This window comes from Pleurodeles waltl, chromosome 1_1 (assembly GCF_031143425.1).
Source record: "Pleurodeles waltl isolate 20211129_DDA chromosome 1_1, aPleWal1.hap1.20221129, whole genome shotgun sequence".
Classification (NCBI taxonomy): domain Eukaryota; kingdom Metazoa; phylum Chordata; class Amphibia; order Caudata; family Salamandridae; genus Pleurodeles; species Pleurodeles waltl.
The window spans coordinates 411,861,468-411,883,189 of NC_090436.1; the positions used below are offsets into that span (position 1 = coordinate 411,861,468).

Below are 21,722 nucleotides of genomic sequence, written 5' to 3' on the forward strand. Positions count from 1 at the left end.
GCACCCCCTGACCTTTCTTCACTCCAACATATTCCATGAAGAGTTGGTCGTCCAACCAAAACTCTTGCATGCAGTCAAGGTAGAAAAACAATGATTTTTGGGTCCAGAATGTGGAGTCACTTCTTTTCTTTTGAGGGATGTAGAGGGGCGCAGAAAGTGGGTAAAGTGATGGATTGGCCCTAAATAGTGTTACCACTTTCGGCAGGAAAGACGCCCTAATGCGAAGCACCAGTTTGTCTGGGAAAATAGACCAGAATGGAGGTCTGAATGACAACGTCTGCAGCTCACTCACCCTCCGGGCAGATGTTATTGCCATGAGAAATGCCAGAGGGAACAATTGTGAAGAGGCTCAAAAGAAGCACAAATTAAGAAAGTAAGAACAAAATTAAGGCCCCACTGAGGCATAATAAAAGGAGAAGGTGGGAACATATAGACACGTCCTTTGAGGAACCCATTCACAAAATGAGACTTCAATAAAGAGGGCTTGTCAGGCAGCTGTAAGAAGGCATACAGAGCAGAAAGGTAACCCTTCAGAGTGCTTAAAGCAGAGCCCTGCCGGGCAATGGCAAGAATAAAAAGAAGGGCATCAGAGAGAGAGGAAGAAAGCAGGTCACTAGACTTTTCTGTGCAATATAATACACATTTCTTCCATCAACAGGCATATATGGTCTGATGAAGGGACCCCTGACTGCCAGAATGACATTTCAGACTTTGGGAGGAAGGTCAAAAGCTGTCAGCTGTCGCCTCTCAATCTCCACGCAAGAAGGTGGAGAGCTGACAGGTTCGAATAGAGGGCTCTCCTCTGCTTCTTGGACAGAAGATACTCCCGAAGGGGCAGCCTTATCGGAGGATCTATGCTCATGTTCAGAGGTACAGGATACCAAACTCTCCATGCCCAATCTGGAGCCACAAGGATAACTTGGGCCCTGTTGTTTCTAATCTTCTTGAGAACTCCGGGCAGGGGTGGTATTGGTGGCAAGACATACAGGAGGTCTGAGCTCTACTCAAGACAAAAATTGTCTCAGAGTGGGAGCAGCCTTGAAAACTCCAGGGCGAAAAACTGCTGTCAGTGTGTGTTTTTTATGGAGGGGAATAGATCTAACCAATGCTCTCCTCACTGCTGAAATAGACTTTGCGTCACTTCCAACTGGTGACACTACCCGTGATCCGCTAGGCATCGAAGACTGAGTTCGTCTGCTATGGCGTTCAGGGAATCTGCCAGATGTCGAACCACCAGGCATATGACTTGCTGTTCCAGCCATGTCCAGAAATGCAGAGCCTCTTGACAAAGGGTCCACAATCCCCCCGTCGTATTTGTTGCAGCACCTTATGGTGCTGGTGTTGTCCATGAACACATGCACTAGCCTTCCCTTGATGGAGAGAAGAAAGGCTGACCCAACCGCAGTTTGTTAGCCACCACTGCAGTCCTTTTGTAGTTCCCTTCAAGATCTGGACCATGTTAGAGAAATTTCCCTGATGCTGCGCCCACTGGAACTTCAGTTCTCGCTGCAGAGCCTGCATATGCCATCTGCCATGTGTCAGCAACAGGATGCGGGAGACCATGAGGCCCAGCAGCTTCAGAGTCAGTCTCACGAATACCCCAGAATAGAGGCTGAAACATTGGTATCATAGCCTGAATATCCTGGACTCGATGCTCAGGAGGACAAGCCAGAAACTGCACTGTGTCCAGAACAGCTCTGATGAAAGGGAGCATCTGAGAGGGAATTTGGTGTGACTTTGCACATTCATAGTGAACCTCAGCAAATGCAAGAAGAGGGAGTAGCCCCTCCAAATGCTCTGTAAGGCCCACCTGTCCTATGTTATGGACTGCCAACTGTGGAGATGATGGCGGATTCTGCCACCAACTGGATGGCCATGATCTTGTATGGCAACATTAGGTGAACTTAGGGGCTGTGGCTGCTGGGGGGTTGGTGGTTGTGGCAGATGACTGGCTACCTGACCCACGGGGTTGTTATGAACTGCGGCCTAGCCCACGCATAGTCTGCAAAGCTTGCACAGGACGGTGGCTGAAATAGGGTTGACGCAGTTGAACACCCCTTCAGTAGCCACGAAAGGAGCGATAGGCAGACTGGGGATGACATGGATCAGCTGAGAGGCCCAAGGATTTGGCCATAGCCCTTGAGTCCTTAAAGCACTCCAGCACCAAGTCTGCCTTGCCTCCAAAGAGACAGTTGCCTTCAAGGTACATGTCTATGAAGGAAGTGTGGACGTCCTCTGAAAAGCCAAATATTCTCAGCCAGGTGTGGCATCTAAGTGCCACCGTCGATGAAACCGCTTTGCCCAGTGAGTCGGTTGTGTCAAACCACTCCTAATGGTGAACTTCGCTGCGTCTCTTCTGTCCTTGACAGCTTGGAAGAGAACGTTCTGTGCCTCCTATGGAACTGTGGTAGCACTTGCCTAACTGTGTCCCACAAAGTGTGGGAGTAGTGGCCCAATAAGCATGTGGTGTTCACTGACTGCAATGCAAGGCTGGTGGAAGAAAACATCTTCTTTCCCAAGCTATCCAGCCTCTCGGATTCTCTGTCCGGAGTGTGTCAGGGAATTCAGAGGAAGCTCCCGGCTGCTGCACTTCCAACAAGATGTTAGTCTTGACTGCTACCGAGGGCAACTCTAGATCCAAGACCCAGCGACCCTCTTCACCATTATAGGACATGTTTCACCCTCCTCCGTAGCCACGGTAGGGGGAGAAAGCATGCCAGCATGTGGACATGTATGCAGTCCACTGGCATCACTCAGTTTCTCACACCAGTCCAAATTTTCTTAGCCTGCTAACTGGTATTCTAAAGAGTCCAGTGACTCCTCCCATTCTTCCTTGAGGCCTAGCCCTTCAGAATAGGGCTTGGGGCCAAACTACGGCACATGGGTCCTGCCAGCACCAGAATCAGCATTGGTCGACTCTGTTTTGACTTTGTGTTGGATTTGGGGATCCAAATGGGGATGGCATCGCCGGTGAGCACAAGAAGTATTGGCCTTGGGGTCGGCATCGGGAAAGGTTGTGGTAGCATGACTCACGCCGGTCCCAATCCCTCTGACAGACGAGGAGAAGTCGAAGCACGCTTCTTGTGCATCTTTCCCGAATGTCCCCATGACTTGGAGCAGGATGAAGAGGACTTGAGGCTCCTGGAGCGGTCCTGTGACTTTCCTCTGGATCGAGGCCGAGATCTCTGAAGAGTCGCGTAATGCAGTGTCACCTTCCAGGCCGTTAGCAGCTTCAGGGACCGCTCCCTCAAACCCTTCTGTGCCATGGCCCAGCAGTCCAAGCACGATTTGGAGTCACTTTTGAACTACCACAGTCACATGAGGTGTGGGTCTGTAACCAACATGGCGCGATGACAGGCGCCACATGGTTTGAAAACTGTCTTCCTCGAAGACAAAATCTTGACACTACCAGGAGGAAAATTCCTCAACAAAAAAAATCAACAATATGTAAAAAAATCCTGTCACAGAACAACAGAGGTTTAGCTCTTCTCCAGTTCAGCGCTAACTGGCGCAAAAAGAAAAGAACTGCGGTCAAAGTGCTGAGGTGGTGCCTATATAGGTGGTGCGGATGTCACTTCTGTTGTGGACGCCAGCAGAGCGCAGGGCCGATTGACGCCACCTACTGGGAAACATGGGTACTGCTCCTGCAAAAATCTTCAGGGTCCAGTCTAATGCTTGCTAAACTCAAAGGCAAGGAATCTGTGGCTAGATGTCTCTATCAGATATCACTTTACTTTAAACCAATAATAAAACTGGAGGGGGAAGATGTACAAAATAAAATAAAAGCCTCTGAAAATGGTAAGCTATGTTTACCCACACCAATAATAAATCACACCACTGGCATGCACTGCTATTGACTACGTATGACATCACTGATGACTTATCAAACAACATCATCAATGAATTCACTGGTGTAATCTTAGCATAAGGGATTACATCAGTGCAGTGATGAGATCACCCATGGCATAATTTATAGCATCACTGCTTTGGACCCTTCAGATCCGACAAAACGGTTCAACTAGGCATCAATATGTATATGACAATGTTTTGAAGGTATAGCTTCAGAATAGTTTTGCCCTTCACACTAACAAATGTTGCTGGCACTCATTCAATACAGTCTACACTGAAAGCAAAGCATACGTTGTTTTAACTTTCACCCCATCTGTATCTAGCATGATTAGAAAATAACATTTAAAGATGACTTTCACTGATTCCAAGACTCCAAACACTAGGTAGACAGGCGTAAGCTTAAATCACAGTTGGAAATCTATTCTCTCCATGGTACCTCCACTTCACACTAGCTTTAAACCTCCCTATCTCCTAATTCCGAAAGGACACAAAACCGAACGTGTCTTTTACCTATTATTGCCATGAAATGCTGCCAATAGCTGATCAAGTAAAAAAATACAAGAACAGATTTATCTAACAACACCCTTTATAAGCGCTTCTTAACCGCTCTCCCAAAGGAAATCCTTTGTTCTGCCTTCCTGGGTTTAACTGTTCAAGCAGCAGGAGGGCAGAAACCTGTCTGAGGGGTAGCAGCAGCTTAGACTGCCCGGAAAACCACAGAAGGCTGGTAGGAGCAATGATGGGTGTCCTCTAAGGAGCCCCCAGAGTGCATGGAATCATACGTCCAATACTGGCAATAATATTGGGGTATGATTCTGACATGTTTGATACCAAACATGCCTAGGTTCAGAGTTACCATTATGTAGCTGGACATAGGTAGTGACCTATGTCCAGTACACGCATACAGTGCCATCTCCGCACTCACGAAATCCAGGAAAATAGAACAGGAGATCGAGGGGGCACCTCTGCTAGTGCAGGGGTGCCCTCACACATAGGTACTTGTACCCTGCCCTCTGGGCTAGAAGGGCCTGCCATAGGGGTGACTTACAGTGACCTGGTGCAGTGACCTGTAGTGAAAAGGCTGCAATGACAGGCCTGCAGATACACTTTGCATGGGCTCCCACTGGGTGGCATAATACATGCTGCAGCACATGGGGATCCCCTGGCACCCCAATGCCCTGGATACCTGGGTACCATATACTAGGGACTTACAAGAGGGCACCAGTATGCCAAATGTGGGGTGCAAATGGTTCAAGTAACTAAGAAAAAGATGGTACTTTCCTACACTGGACCTATTTCCTCCACCCTTACCTCCATTCTTAATGCCTCCTTTGTATCAGGAAGTGTGCCCTAAAACTGGAAGGGGTTATAGTTCAACCACTATTATAGAAAGTTCACTTCAACCTTATGCTTGAAGCTAATAACAGGTCAATTTTGCTCCTCTCAGCTGCCTTAAAGATTGTTGAGAAATTTATAGCCCACTGGTTTACTAGATTCCTTGAAGACCAATATCTGCTAGACATTAACCTGAAAAGGGTTAGGCTGGTTCCAGGACAAATACTGCACTCGTGGCTATTGTCAATTAGCTTCTTTGGATCTTGTTGAAATTGCTCCCACCTATCATTGTGTTCAATTGTTTGGCTGCAACATACCATCCTGATCCTACTCTAGAGAAACAAGGAGGTGGGTAGCAATGGACTGCCAGTCAATGGTTTGTTTTCTTTCTACCTGAGAAATTAATTTCTAATTTTACCTCCCTATTACTCTAAGTCATTTTGTTGTGCATGTGTAGCTTCTCAAAGTTCCTCTCTTTCCGCCATATTTTTTATATCGATCTCCGCCCACTTGCTAAAACCATTAAGGGTTATACATTGACAGTAATCTCCTATGCTGACAATACTCAGGTTGTTTTGCTATTCAATAAAGCAGCAGGAAATATTGAAAAACAGATGAACATCTGTCCATCTGCCATCTATCACTGAATGAATTTACATTTCTTTAAGTTTATTGTTTACAAGATAGAAGAGCTATTGCTTGGGCAGGAGTCCCGTTGGTCCTAAAACTATAACGTTCCTGGAAGAGGAATAAGCCATTACCAGAAAAAAAGTTAAATTCCTGGCTTTCCGGCTGGATGTAGGAAAGTGCTTTTTTTGAAATGGTCATCCTCACTTTTTGTCCTTGACTGAAAGTGCTCTGCGTCCCTGCTAATCAGGTCCCCACTGCCAATGCTCTTTCCCTTAAAACTAGGTAAATGTTTAATTTTGACCCAATTGTCAAGAACTTTGGCACCCTTGTAAGTACCTGGTAAATAGTAATCCTGGTACCCTGGGTATAGGTACTAAAGAGGGTCCCTGAGGCAGCATGTAGTCTGCCATCCTAAGGGACCCACACTCAAACACATGCAGACTGCCATTGCAGAGTGCACGAAATGGTGCAAACCATTTTTTTTTATCAAGTCTGTTTATTTGCATTTTTGGATCAGAAAAAAAAACACGGATATATGCCTACAACCTTTCAGGCCAGCAGCGACAGTAGTACTCAGGATAAATGTAACACAACTTTGATGCCACACCCCGGAGGCCGGCAGCGTAACCAATCAGAATGAGCACTAACAGTAAAACAACACAGAATAAAACTGGTCTCCTCTTCGTGTTTGCCCATATGTGGTCACCACCTTATCAATATCCCTGTGTGTTAATTGAAGAGATTGTCAAGCCTCCTCCCCCACTTAGCGGTTAAGTGTGTAGCTTTAGGCTGGGCGTGGCCTGAGGCTGATGGAACAGCACGCGTAAAGCGGAGCTCCCGGCGGCCTCTGATCTTCGCATAAACATCCTGACTCCCCGACCTCGGCGATCACCAGGAATGACTCGAGGCATGCGGTGGAGCCCCTGGCGCATTGTTTAATGTAAGACAAGAGGGATCTGGCCGGCCCGAGCGGACTAACGACCTTGGCGCCGAAGCGGAGCCGCAGGACAAAATGGCGGCTTCACAGAGACGCGGCAGCTGAACCTGAGGCGCGAGCGGGGAACAAGGAGATCGCCCAGCCCCGATATGGTGAGAGGGGATCGGGGCGTGGAGGACTCGCCTAGCGCCCGTGCCCGGCACTGTAGCGACCTGTCGAGCAGGCGGTGAGGAGAGGCGGACCCGCGCTGCGGCCCACGGCAGAGATAGCAGCGGTACAAAGGGGCCCATCTGACTCCCCCCCCCCCCCCCCGGAGGGAGGGAGAGCAAAAAAGTAGGCAGGTCCCGGTCGAGAGAAGGGCAGCAGACCGGTGGTCCTGCGGACGGCGCTGAGGCCCAGGCAGCGGATTCAGTTAAAGGGGCGGGGGAGCTGAGGCTGCTCTCCCCTCAGTAGGACTGGAGGGGTGACTTGGGCCGCGTAGTTTTTTGTGAACGGCTGGGAGCAGGTGGTTGAGAGATGTGGCCCGGGCCCCCCCTCAGAGAAGGACACAATACTGCAACCGAATCCGAGGTGATACCGGAACGGGCAGCCTGAAGGCACGGGGGCGGGACCTGGATGCCCCAAGAACCCCCACACACTGATCTAAAGTAAGGTGGGCCATAACAGCAGCGACTCACCTTGGTAAGGTGAAAGAAAGCTCAGAACAACCCCCAACAAGAGAGGGGGAAAGGAAAAACTGAGGGAACAGCCAGTGCAGAGGGAGAGCTGCACCCGCCATGAAAAGTCAGTGCATCAGCTAAAAATGGGCAAAACCAAGAAACGGGAACGCCCAGGAGAGGACAGCAGCTCACAAAGAGAAGGGGCAACTGGCGAGGCCGACAAGGGAACCACCCTGGATACCCTGCTGCAGGCAATCCAAGCATCCAGAGAAGCTCTGGAACTAAAAATAGACTCCCTGTCCGCAGATCTGACGCTCCTAAGAGACGACCACAGACGATTAACCAACAGAGTAGTGGCCACTAGAACAACTCACCCCAGAATGCAAGACAATCGTTAAAACCGACCTCTCTGACGTCCAGGATTAAAATACTTGAGACACGCGCAGAGGGCGCAGAAAACAGAGCACGAAGAAGCAACCTACACATGGTGGGCATTCCCGGAAATTGGAGCGAGATGCGCTGGACATGGAGTCTTACCTAGAGCAGTGGATACGCAAAGAGATAGCACCGGAGGGCCTATCACAGTATTTTGCAATAGAAAGAGCTCATAGAGTACTTGCGAGGCCTCTTCCTCCTGGTGCTAGGCCGCGCCCGATTGTAGCAAAGTTACTACATTTTAAAGACCGAGACTTCATCCTGTCGCAAGCAAGGACAAATGGGGAGATCACTATGGAAGGACAGCAAATAATGATCTTCCCGGACTTCACCAAAGCCACACAGAAACAAAGAGCCACTTTTATGGAGGTCAAGCGACGACTTAGGGAGAACGGCATCCAAGATGCCATGTTGTTTCCGGCTAAACTAAAAATCATTACGGACAATGATACACTCTTTTTCACGACGATGCAGCAAGTGCGGGAATGGCTAAATGAGCTAGGACCGACAGAGAGAGAGCACAAAGAAGGAGCGACAAAAAAACGCAGAGAGCCCTCCTGGCGGAGGGTGAAACACATAACGGACATGACCCGCCACACAATCAGACAGTGCGGGAAAGACAAGAAGCTGTGAAGGCCGTGGCAATCTTGGGACAGGGGAAGGACGCCTCCCCACGCCAGGCCAAATCTCTATCGGATCAGGACTCGGTGCCTGACGAAATTTCCTGCTCATCACAGGACACAACCGACGTCCTCCCACGATTCACCCCAGGGACGTCTGACGAGATCATCTGAAACAACAGAGAAAACCTGCCCCCACCCAAATGAATGACCGGAGAGACATGGTCCGATCGAGTGTAACAAAGGAGGAACAGCAGAAACAAGGACTTGCGAAGCCGACTAATTGGGAATGCAGCAGTAAACCACGACACTGAAGCATAAGCTCCACGGACCTCGGACTCTGTTGCAGCCTACCTATCGCAAGTATAGCCGGGACACCAGGGAGAAAGACACGAAATGAAGTGAACCTGCGTTGAAACGGGGCTCATGGGCTAGGCACACGGTTCTTTATTAGCCCCCCCACACACAATGTTTACTGAGTTGGGGAAGGTTTGGATGGGAAAAGTTACATTACCGGTACTGGGGACAGGGAGTTTGGTTTATAGAAGAGTCGTTAAGTTAGCATGTAGTAGGTTTCAAATAGGGGAAACAGATTCAAGTAGTAGATTTATATGGCTAAGTTCCTGTCACACATGGAATGGGGGTATGGATGCAAACACACTGAAGATCCACACATAGATAATGAGCATGGACAGACCACTAGAATATTAGAGGACTGAACAGTCCGGGTAAGCGCTACAGGGTTTACAATCAGCTTAAAAGAAGAGGAGTACAAATAGCAATCTTACAAGAAACCCACCTCATAGGAAAAGAGGTGACAGCATTGGCAAAGAGATGGAGAGGTCAGGTATATGCCACAGAATATTCAGCGTATGCACGAGGGGTCCTGATATGAATACGACCAGGGGTCCCCTTCCAAAAAACGGAAACACACATAAATAGGGATGGGCGCTATGTCTTGGTGAAAGGCCGACTAGGGGGAAGGGATATCACACTGGGAGGTATCTACGCCCCCAATCAGGACCAGAGCTCTTTCCTACATGCAATATTCCGTAAATGGGGACCCCACCTAACCCAGGCAACAGTGATGGGAGGGGATTTTAATTGTATATCGAACACAGTGCTAGACAGATCCCACCTGCCCCTGGAGACTTTCCCTATACGCAGGATAGCCAAGAGTTTCACTGACTGGCAAAGGGACTGGAGACTGATAGACTCCTGGAGACATCTCCATCCGCAAGAAAGGGACTACTCTTTCTATTCACCCATGCATGACTTACATGTCCGATTGGATGCAATCCTAACCTCCCCGGACGTTAATTGTACGGTATGCAATGCAGAATACCTATGCCGTACAATATCTGACCACATTCCGTTATTGATTACCCTACACTGGCGGAGGGAACGGCCCCTGATACCAGACTGGTGACTTAATGTAGAGTCTTTAGAAGATAGCGCTTTTCAGCAAACCATCCGAGACGCAATTAAAGAATTTTTCACGCACAATGCAAGCTCAACCCCCTCCTGAGCACAGGAGTGGGAGGCGTTTAAGGTGACTATCAGGGGCCAATGCATGGCCAGAACACTGGGGGTTAGGAGGTCAATAGAGGGGGAACTCGATAAACATGAGATGACACTGAGGACTTTGGCGTGCAATAGACCAGACAACCCAGACTTGGCCCCTAGCATATCCAAGACTAAGAACAAAATAGCAAGCTCCCTGGCAAAACTTGCTTTGACTATAAGAAATATATCAGTAGACAACACGCGGAAGGGGACAAAGTGGGGGCCTTATTGGCCTGGCTTGGGTCTCCACCGAGACAACAGTCGCTTGTGATGGAGATAGAGGACACAGAGGGAAGAAGATTATACAGCTAGGGGGAAATCAATACCAGCTTCGCCAAATACTATGCCGCACTCTATGCCCCCCCTACCGCACCCCTAGAATCCGATCAGTTGAGACACCTGGAGAACATCCAGCTTCAAACCTTGGGAGGGGATGACCAGCAGACACTGGGGGAGGTGATAACCCCCCGGGAGCTGACCGTCGTGGTGAAGACAATGGCCAGAGGGAAAGTGCCAGGAGCAGATGGGTTACCAGCAGAATTTTTTAAGGCATCTGTGGACCTTCTGGCGCCACGGCTCAGTGATATATATGAGGAGGCGTTCGAGACCAGTAATCTACCCAATTCTACAAACAAAGCCATTGTTATCCCGTTGCCAAAGCAGGACCGCCTTTCCACCGATGTGCGATCATACCGCCCACTATCCATGTTGAACATGGACTATAAAATATTGAGTTGTATCCTCGCCACCAGGTTAATGCCACACATGGAAAAATTGATCCACCCCGTCCAAACTGGTTTCATTCCCAACCGTAGCACAGCCATTAACATCAGAAGACTGATGGGAATAATGCACTCAGGCTCCCCAAATCTCTCCACAGCTGCAATATTAGTGGTGGATATTGAGAAAGCGTTCGATAGCCTTAGATGGGACTACCTGGAGACAGTGATGAGGAAGATTGGACTGGGTTCGGGGTCCTTTAGATGGTTAAAGCTGTTATATACTCCTCCCACAGCTCGAGTCCGCACAGGTTGAACAATATGGAGCTCATATAGAATAGGGAGGGGCACCAGACAAGGATGCTTGTTATCGCCATTACTGTTCGCCATCGCGGTAGAGCCCTTAGCACTGATGGCCAGAACAGAAGAACACTATGAAGGATTAGCCATAGAGAATAGGACGCACCAGATCGCACTATGCGCAGACGATATGATATTATTTTTGAGAGATCCAAGGGGATCTGCCTAGGGTCATGGCCCAGCTGGAATGGTTTGGGGACGTATTGGGGCTCCGCATCAACTGGCAGAAGTCCCCCCTCTTCCTGCTACAGAAAGGGACCCTCCAGATCACAACCATTTGGGATGGTCCCCGACCACGTTCCGATATCTGGGCATCAAGATTTACCATGAGCTGGGGGACCTGCTAGAGGGAAATGTGAACTATGCAATACGGAAATTAAGAACAGACGCCCAATTCTGGAAGACACTGCAGCTATCAGTAACCGGTCGAGTGGCCCTGGTAAAAATGGTGGCATTGCCGAGACTGCTATATGGCTTTTCGACCTTGCCCATATTGATTTCCTGATCTTCCTTCAGGGAAATTGACTCCATCCTTACTAGCCTTATCTGGGGGGGTAGGATGCCACAGACTAGCCCTGCACAAACTCCAATGACCTACAGCGGAAGGTAGACTGGCAGGGCCAGACATGGAATTATATTATCTAGCAGGCCAGCTCCAGTGGCTGGCCAAAGAATGGCATGAAACGACAACAGCAGAGGCACGGGACCCCCTGAAAGAGAAAGCGGCAACAACTCTTGCAGGGATACTTCTAGCGCAGGAGAGAAAGAGGGAGACGATGCCGCTTGGCCTTCGGGTCATAAGCACATGCTGGAAGCATAGCCTACAGCGCACACAAACTAAATCCCCATACTCACCGAAGATCCCTCTGAAGTACCTGACCCTGCTTCCTGGAGGGAGTTCCATAGTGGGGATCACAAAACTAGGGACGTATGTTGTTACCATGGAGGGAGAGCTCTTCAGGAACGGAGAGCTCATGACATACACAGACATGATGGCACACTACAGAATACCACCGGGGATGTTCCTCATGCACAGATCTTTAGCAGCATTAAAACAGCAACATTGGAAGCAGGGACTAAGGGAACCACCTACACACGCTGGATGCCACATCATCTGTACAATATGGGGAGACAAAAAGGTGGTATCAGCAATTTACAAAACACTACAAACAGATACGCTAGCCCCTCTCGAAACTCTAAAAACCCTTTGGCAAGCAGACATTGAGGAACACATAGATGACGAACGCTGGGGAAACATCACGGCCCAGGTTTACTAAGTATCCAGGAACGCCTTTTTCAAACTGATAAATATATACATATATCACAGAGCATACCTTAGCCCTGCAAGAATAGCGTCAATGTATAACAGCACGAACAATGCATGCCCTAGATGTGCAGAGCAAAAGGCAGACCTAATACATATGCTATGGAACTGTAGAGAGTTAAAGCAATACTGGGAAGAGGTAATACACGATATTACGATACTGACAAACAGGAAGCTGGTGACCATCCCTGCAGTAGCATTGCTGGGAAGCTTTCCCAGACCTCACTCGAAGAAATCAACAACTAAATATATAGACTTAGCATTGATTCTAGCAAGAAGGGAAACTACAATGCACTGGAAGGACCCTAGGGGCCCACAGACGTCTAGATGGAGGGACACTTTAGTTAAGTGGGCTGAAGCTGAGGGGGAGGCACTGTGCCAGGAGATGGCAAGAGGGGCAGGGAGCATGGAGGGGATGCAACAGTGGGATACCCTACTAGACCGCTTAAAAGACCCAACAATTGACTCCCGGGAACAAAGTGCGTCATCGGAGAAGTCGGACTCAGCTGAAAACAACGCTACCAGCCTGCAAAGTGACTAGCATCATACCAGAAAACTAACGGAATTAACTTAGAGTGGCAATGTCTGGGAGGAAGGAATATCAGGATCCAAACCGAAATAGAAGCACAGGGAGGGGGGAGGGGGTTGAGGGATAAGTAGTTATTTGAATGTTTGTTGAAAAAATAATAATAAAAATATATATTTTTTTTAAAGTGTGTAGCTTTAGGCTTGAGGTACTAGTCCCATGTTCTATCCCAGCAATCATAGGGCTTTTAGGTATGTGGGGCATGTGATTTCATTGAAGTCCTTAGACACAATTTGTATAAAGGGTGTCCATAGGGTGGTAACATCTGCTGTCCGTTGGTCCGCTGCTAAGGAGAGTTTCTCCATCCCCTGCAAGTACCAAAAGGTGTGGTTTGGGACTCTATCCGTGCCCCAGTGTGACAGTATAGTCTGATGGGCATCGTTAAGGGCGAGAGCCATCTGACGACCTCTAAGTGATCGTAAAGGAGAGGTAAGAGGATTAGATCAGCTGAGTATAACATATGTCGCCAGTCTAGGGATCTGTGTGTGGAATGTTTTGTCAATTTAGTCCAAGATGCTACCCCAGTATTGCTTCAGCTTGGGGCTATGCCATAATAAGTGTAATAGTGTGCCCGTGTTACAGAACCCTCTCCAGCAGGCCTCTGGTTTGAAAGGATTCTATGCGTGGACTCGCACTGGGGTATAATACCGATATAAGGCAATTTTGTAGGCTGTTTCTGTGCCCAATGCACGATAGGCATTATTTTGAGCCCTCTATTGTGTGTCTCTCTATTTCTCTTCCGTCAGTTTTCTCCTTACCTCGGCCTCCCACCTTCATTGTCCCTTAGTTTTGGGTATCTGTGCTATGCCAGTTAGATGCGTGTAAAGTTCAGAGATCAATCGCTTATCATCCTTTAAGTGTTAACTGTAACAAAATGCCACCTTGGCATGGTTAACCCCTAACTTTTTGCCTTTGCTGATGCTAAGTTTTGATTGAAAGTGTGCTGGGACCCTGCTAACCAGGCCCCAGCACCAGTGTTCTTTCCCTAAACTGTACCTTTGTCTCCATAATTGGCACAACCCTGGCACTCAGGTAAGTCCCTGGCAACTGGTACCCTTGGTACCAAGGGCCCTGTACTGGGTGGAGGTGCTTCTCACCTCCCCCTGCAGGAACTGTAACACCTGGCGGTGAGCCTCAAAGGCTCACCCCTTTTTGTTACAATGCCCCAGGGCATCCCAGCTAGTGGAGATGCCCGCCTCTCCGGCCACTGCCCCCACTTTTGGCAGCAAGGCTGGAGGAGATAATGAGAAAAACAAGGAGGAGTCACCCACCAGTCAGGACAGCCCCTCAGTGGTCCTGAGCTGAGGTGACCCCTACCTCTAGAAATCCTCCATCTTGAGTTTGGAGGATTCCCCCAATAGGATTAGGGTTGTGCCCCCCTCTCCACAGGGAGGCACAAAGAGGGTGTAGCCACCCTCAAGGACAGTAGCCATTGGCTACTGCCCTCCCAGACCTAAACACACCGTTAAATTCAGTATTTAGGGGTACCCCAGATCCCAGGAAATCAGATTCCTGCAACCTGAAGAAACAAGGACTGCTGACCTACAAGCCTGCAGAGAAGGAGGAAGACGACAACTGCTTTGGCCCCAGCCCTAGCGGCCTGTCTCCAACTTCGAAAACCTGCAACCAGCGACACATTCGACAGGGACCAGCGACCTCTGAAGCCTCAGAGGACTGCCCTGGACTAAAGGACCAAGAAACTCCAGTGAGCAGCGGCCCTGCTCAAAACCAGCTACTTCTTTGCAACAAAGAAACAACTTCCAAAGACTGCACGTTTCCCTGCCGGAAGCGTGAGACTTCTCACTTTGCACCCGACGCCCCCGGCTCGAGATTCAGAGAACCAACACCTCAGGGAGGACTCCCCGGCAACTGCAAGCCCGTGAGTAACCAGAGACGACCCCCCTGAGCCTCCACAGCGACACCTGCATAGAGAATCCAGAGGCTCTCCCTGACCGCGACTGCCTGTAACAAGGGACCCAATGCCGGGAACCAGCACTGCACCCGCAGCCCCCAGGTCCTGAAGGAACCGAACCTCAGCGCAGGAGTGACCCCCAGGCAACCCTCTGCCTTGCAAAGGTGGTGGCTGTCCCGAGAAGTCCCCCCTGTGCCTGCCTGCACCGCTAGAGTGACCCCGGGTCCCTCCATTGTTTTCTATACGAAACCCGACACCTGCTTTGCACACTGCACCCGGCCGCCGCTGAGGGTGTGTTTTGTGTGCCTACCTGTGTCCCCCCCAGTGCTCTACAAAACCCCCCTGGTCTGCCCCCCGAGGACGCTGGTACTTACCTGCTGGCAGACTGGAACCAGAGCACCCCTGTTCTCCATAGGCAACTATGTGTTTTGGGCACTTCTTTGATTTCTGCACCTGACCAGCCCTGAGCTGCTGGTGTGGTAACTTTGGGGTTACCTTGAACCCCCAACGGTGGGCTGCCTATGCCCAAGGACTGAGACTTGTAAGTGTTTTACTTACCTCCTAATCTAACCTTTACTTACCTCCCCAAGAACTGTTGATTTTTCCAGTGTCCACTTTGAAAATAGCTTATTGCCATTTTTACAAAGACTGTATATGATATTGCTTTTATTCAAAGTTCCTGAAGTATCTAAGTGAAGTACCTTACATTAAAATCGTTTACTGTAAATCATGAACCTGTGGTTCTTAAAATAAACTAAGAAAATATATTTTTCTATATAAAAACCTATTGGTCTGGAGTAAGTCTTTGAGAGGGTGTTCCTCATTTATTGCCTGTGTGTGTACAACAAATGCTTAACACTACCCTCTGATAAGCCTACTGCTCGACCACACTACCACAAAATAGATAATTAGAATTATCTGATATTGCCACTATCTTACCTCTAAGGGGAGCTCTTGGACTCTGTGCACACTATTTCTTACTTTGAAATAGAATATACAGAGCCAACTTCCTACAGTTATTCCGTTCAGTGTGTGAGTTTCAAGATTGATACTATGAGTAGAACAAATGCTTTGCAGTTCTCCAAGATTGGCCTAACTGCTAAACCAAGCTACCTCCAAAATTAGAGCATGAGGTGATCTAGTTTTACCCCTGTAATCCAACGTGTGGTTGCCTGGACCCCCTCCGCAGTTTACCTACCTGTGCACACTGCATAGACGGCCAGCCTGCTACAATGGAGTCCAGTCTATAAAAACTTAAGGGGCTCAGAAGCCGCCGTCAGGCTGAAAGGATCTGGGCTCAGGTCCCCAGATGGTTAGCTAAAGCCTAAGCCGGTCGACGGGGTGCCCCTACCAGTTTTTCAACTGATTCTCATCTCTGTTTTAGTCTCTCTTCTTCATTTGACGGGGCAAGTTTAAGCTCATGAGTAAGGCCATTTGAATTTCACTAAGCAAGGGAATGCATCATATGATTAAATTAATTTTCCACTCTCTTTTTTCTTTTAACTCTTTTTTCCCTCTCTCTCCCTTCTTGCTTTTGGCTATTGATAGACTGTGCATGCAATGCATGGATATTTGCATCTGCCCCGATCTACTTCAGATCTGTTTTGACTGGGGCCAGTTTGATTTAACTGAATTGTATGTATGAACTGGAAAATATCAATAAAAAAACGAGAGCCTTGTAGCGCATGCCTCCAACAGCTGGACCAGGCCCAACAATTTTCCCACCACTTCAACCGAGTAGAGACATTTGGAAAGTGCCAGTTTTCATCAGTTAGCTTGCCTCTGCGATTGATCAAGCCCTCCTGTCTGTGGGGCTGTTACACCCAAAACCCTTTGGGATTCAGTAGTGCAAGGCCTTCCTGGTGTGCCGGAAGACCTGAGCCCTATCGTTTCACAGGTGTTTTCAAGATAGTTGTGATGCAGTCAAGTTCACAACTCGTTGTGGCTTTGACACCACTGACCCTATTGGCTGAGCTACAGGAACCACTGTTGCCATTTGTCACTATGTGTGGCTACGCTCGACTGGGCTCTCAGCCAACGTCCAGTCCTTCCTAATGGACATGCCCTTTGATGGGACTTGCCTGTACAGGGACAAAGCTTACTCTGCCCTTGAACATTTCAAGGAGAGTACGGCGATCCCTCGCTCTGTGGGCCTCTCTGCCCAGCCTTGCCAGCCTCGACAATTCCACATTTCCTTTCATGGCTTTAGTTGCTGAGGCGTCCAGTTCCATTAGCCTGTCCCACCCCAGCAGGGAACCCAGCAGTGTTGCAGGAGAGTCTGAGGTGCCCACTGCCCTCACGGCCAAGGTTGGTGTGCTGCTCAGTACAAACCCCTCTTGTCGCCCCCTGCCCCACCTCAGCCCCACCTGCCAAGTCTCCTTAATGTCTCCTTACAGGGTCACAGCCACTCAGTGGAAGGCAGAATTCACTGGGTTGGCAAGCGATCATATCGGACACGTGGGTTCTGCAGTTTGTCCATTGAGATTATGCCCTTCCTAGCCTTTCTGCCCTACCACACCTTTCACTGTCAAAACAGCAACTGTTGGAGGACCATCACTGCATTTTGCAGCGGGAAGTGTAAGCTCTTGTGAGCCAAGGGGTTGCTAAGAGGATGCCAGAAGTAGGCATGGGTTTTATTCCCCGTACTCTCTGCTGAAGAAGGACGAGATCTTCAGCCTATTCTAGATCTGCAACAACTCAGCACCTTCCTCCAGAAGGAGAGTCATAATTCTCACCATGGCCCATGACTTGTCTGCCCTCAACCCAGGACACTGGATGTTGGAGTTGCACCTGCGGGACGCCTTTTTCCATTTCCCAATCCTTCCAGCCTATTGGGTCTAACTGTGGTTCGTTCTGGGGGAGGAGAATTCTTAGTTTGCTTTTCACCCTTTTGGTCTCCCCAGTGCCCCAAAGTATTCACAAAACTCATAGTGGTGGTAGCAGCTCACTGTTGGAGGGACTAGTCTTCCCCTACCTCGACAATTAACTGTTAGAGGTATGCCTGCCCCAGACAGTCATCAACCACCTCCTTACTTCTCCAAACTCCCTGTCATCTTTGGGATTCAGTATAAACGTGCCAAAGTCACACTTGATTTCTCCAATGGTCCCCTTCATCAGAGCCATTCTGGACACAGTTTGGTTTCATGCCTTTTCCCCAGAGAAGTGAGTGAGTCCAGGACATCCAAGCTATGATCAAAATCTATTGGCATGAGCCCTGAATCTCAGCGAGTTCAACTCTGAGGTTGCTCCTACATCCTGCTGGTGTTGCATGCCTGGTGGAATATGTAGGCTCTGCAGTGGAATGTGAAATACCAGTGGCCAACATCAAGGAGACCCCTCAAACCATGTCCAGATTTCAGAGGATACTGGGAAAGATCTGAAGTGGTGGTTGCTGGACTGCTATTGGGTCAGTGGCAGATTCCTTTCCCTTCCCCACTGGGAGCTGACAGTGGTGACTGATGCATCGCTTCTGGGTTGGGCCGACCATGTGGGAGGAGTGGAGATTACAAGCATATGGCCTTTGTTGGTGTCATGGCTCGGTATCAGCTGTCTGGTGGCTTAGTATCAGTTGTCTGGAGCCAAGGGTCTTCTGTTGTCGCTGAAAGCCTTCCTTCCATCCATCAAGGGGAGGCTGGTACAGGCGCACACAGACAACACCACCTTTATGATGTACTTCAGCAAACAGGATGAGGTGGGGTCACGGACCCTGCGATGAGAGGCCTGGCACCTCTGGAAATGACTGGGAGGCCAGGGAGCTTGAGCATCTGCTCTCCCATCAGACTGCACCACCAGGAGGATCTGCTGTTGCAGAAGAAACATCTGGTTCTCCACCCCGCCTTTACAATCTCCATCTTCATGCAAAAAGATTGAACAGTGCCAGCTGATTGCCTTCAATTTCCTTCCGGAGGTAGAGGATGTCATCTTGGCAGCGAGGTGTCCCCCGACAAAGACTATATACGCCTGTCGCAGGTTTTCGGTGTGGTGTGGTGCATGCCAGATCGATCCCTTCCAGGCCCAAATGTCCGATGTCCTGTTGTTTGTTCTCTCCTTCGCCCAGGAAGGCCTTGGTTTGAGCTCTCTCAAAGGTTATCATATGGCCCCTTCAGCCATCTTGCAATTGCCTGATCAACATTCTTTCTTTAAATCACGGGTTGTGATGAGGTTTTTAAAAGGACTACTAAATCTATTTCTCTCTTCTTCTTTTGTAATGCCCAAATGGGACCACAATCTTGTTCTTACTTTTTAATATGTGCTCCATTTGAGTCTCTCCACAGCTGTCCTCCTCAGCTCCTCACCCTCAAAACTATGTATGTGTATGTAGATGCCATCAGCTCTGAGCTTCAGGCTCTGTGTGTTCATCCACCATATCCCACCTTCTTCCCCAATATGCTGGTTCTGCGAACTAGAGTATCCTTTCTACGAAAAGTTGTGATACCTTTGCACATCGGTCGAACCATCACCCTGCTGGTAATCTGTACTCCACCTCAGCCTTCAAGGAAGGAGTGACTCTCTTGGACCCCAAAATAGTACTCAGCTTCTACATCGACCTACCAAAGATCACAAGGTGGACCATCTGGTCTTCGTGGGGTATGCCGTTGTTAAAAAAAAATGCAAACCTGTGCAGAAGTGTATCATCTCATACTGGAATGTGCTCTGCATTAAGATCTGCTATGCAGTGGCAAAGAAGCAGCCTCCAGGAGGGCTGCAAGCCCTTTTCACCAAGGCCAAAGCTGCTACCACTGCATTTGCGTGCGGAGTCTCTTTCCTAGACATCTGTCAGGCAGCTACATGAACATCCCACATACATTCACAAAGCATTATCACCTGGACAACCAAGTATGCGGGGAAGTGCACTTTGCCCTGCAGGACTTTCTGGTCTAAGCCCTTTCATGGTCCACCTTCCATTAGGTACTGCTTTGATATCTATTTAAAAGGTGAGGTAGAAGTCTCTATCAGAAGAACAAGTTACATACCTCAGTAACACTCTTTCTGCTAGAGACTGTATCTAGTCACAGATTCCTCACCGACCCTCGCATCCTTTCCATTCTGTGATTGGACGCTACGCATTAATAAGATCCCAGGTGTAAGAGTCTGCACACTGGTCTATCAGTTTACTTTTGGGACTACATGTCTCGATGCACAGACAGTCTCAAAAGCAATTCACAACCACGTGCGGGGTGGAACATCTTTAGGCCCCGCACATCACTTCCGCACAGCGCCACTTTCTGGCCATAGTCTGGGAATATTCAAAAGGGGAGGAATGAGCATATACATTGTGCCTACCAGAAAGGGTGTTTGTAGGAAGGTAACCTCTTTTTGGCATGTTACCCTCAATTTCTGCCTGATGTCAGTGTGTTTGACTGTGTTACTGGGATCCTGCTAACCAGGACCCCAGTGCTTATGCTCTCTCTCCTCTCTGCTTTGTCACTGCATACTGGTAACTCAGTATTTTATCCCAAATTAGTGGTCACCCCATATAAGTTCCTAGTATATGCTACTTAGGTACCCATGGCATTGGGGTACCACAGGATCCCTATGGGCTGCAGCATTACTTTTGCCACCCATTGGAAGCCCATGCAAAGGCTTCTGCAGGACTGTCACTGCAGCCTGCGTGAAAAGGTGCAGGCACCATTTCACAGCCATTTACACTGCACCAGGTCACTTATAAGTCACCTATATGTCAGGCCTTCCAACCCTGAAGGCTGGGTGCAAAGTACCTGTGTGTGAGGGCACCCCTCCACTAGCAGAGGTGCCCCCACGTCATCCAGGACCATTTTCCTGGACTTCGTGAGTGCAGGGATGCCATTTTACTTGTGCACTGGACATAGGTCAATACCTATGTCCAGCTGCACAATGGTAACTCCGAATATGGCCATGTAAGGTGTCTAACAACGTGGAATTGTATCCCAATGCTGATTCTGGTATTGGTTGTACAAGTCCATGCACTCTGGGGATTCTACAGTGGACCCCCGGTAATGCCATGCCATGCCAGCCTTCTGAGGTCTTCCAGCAGCCCCAGCTGCCGCCACCTCACAGACAGGTTTCTGCCCTCCTGTTGCTTGAACAATAATTTCCTTTGAGAGAGGGGTGTTACACCCTCTCCCTTTGGAAATAGGAGTTACAGGCATGGAAGGGGGTTGCCTCCCAGAGCCTATGGAAATGCTTTGAACGGCACAGATGGTGCCCTCCTTGCATAATCCAATCTACACTGGTTCAGGGACTCCTAGTCCCTGCTCTGGCGTGAAACTGGATAAAGGAAAGGGGAGTGACCACTCCCCTGTCCATCACCACCCCAGGGGTGGTTGCCAGAGCTCGTCCAGAGTGTCCCTGGGTTTTGCCATCTTGGATTCCAAGGTGGTGGGGCACTCTGGGAGCATCTGAGTGGCCTGTGCCAGCAGGTGACGTCAGAGCCCTCCCCTGAAAAAACTGCTTACCTGTGTAACTGACCAATCCCCCTTTCAGGGCTATTTAGGGTCTCTCCTCTGGGTGTTTCCTCAGATTCGGATTGCAAGACTCCAGCAGGAATGCTCTGCATCCTCTACTTCACCCTCTACCAACGAAAGTGCATCTGGACCCTCCCGGAACTCAACAAACTGCAACAAAGAAGCAAAGACAACTTCTGCAACATTGTGTCTTCAGCTCCTGCCAGCCACTGCAACTGTTTCCAGGTCGTGCATCCTCCAAGGACTGCCTGTCTTCAGCCTGCACCAGAAGAACAAAGGACTCTCCCTTTAAGTGAAGGAGTCACTTTCCTGCTTCAGCAGGCACCCCTCTGCAGTGATGACTGGTG

The 21,722-nt window shown here is 49.1% G+C and overlaps 1 protein-coding gene across 2 annotated transcripts in view; it reads right to left on the reverse strand.

The window, feature by feature from the left end:
- ANKRD31 (ankyrin repeat domain 31) overlaps positions 1–21,722 on the reverse strand; it is a 654,832-nt gene that overhangs the window by 2,131 nt on the left and 630,979 nt on the right. The gene's annotated exons all lie outside the window — the stretch shown is intronic.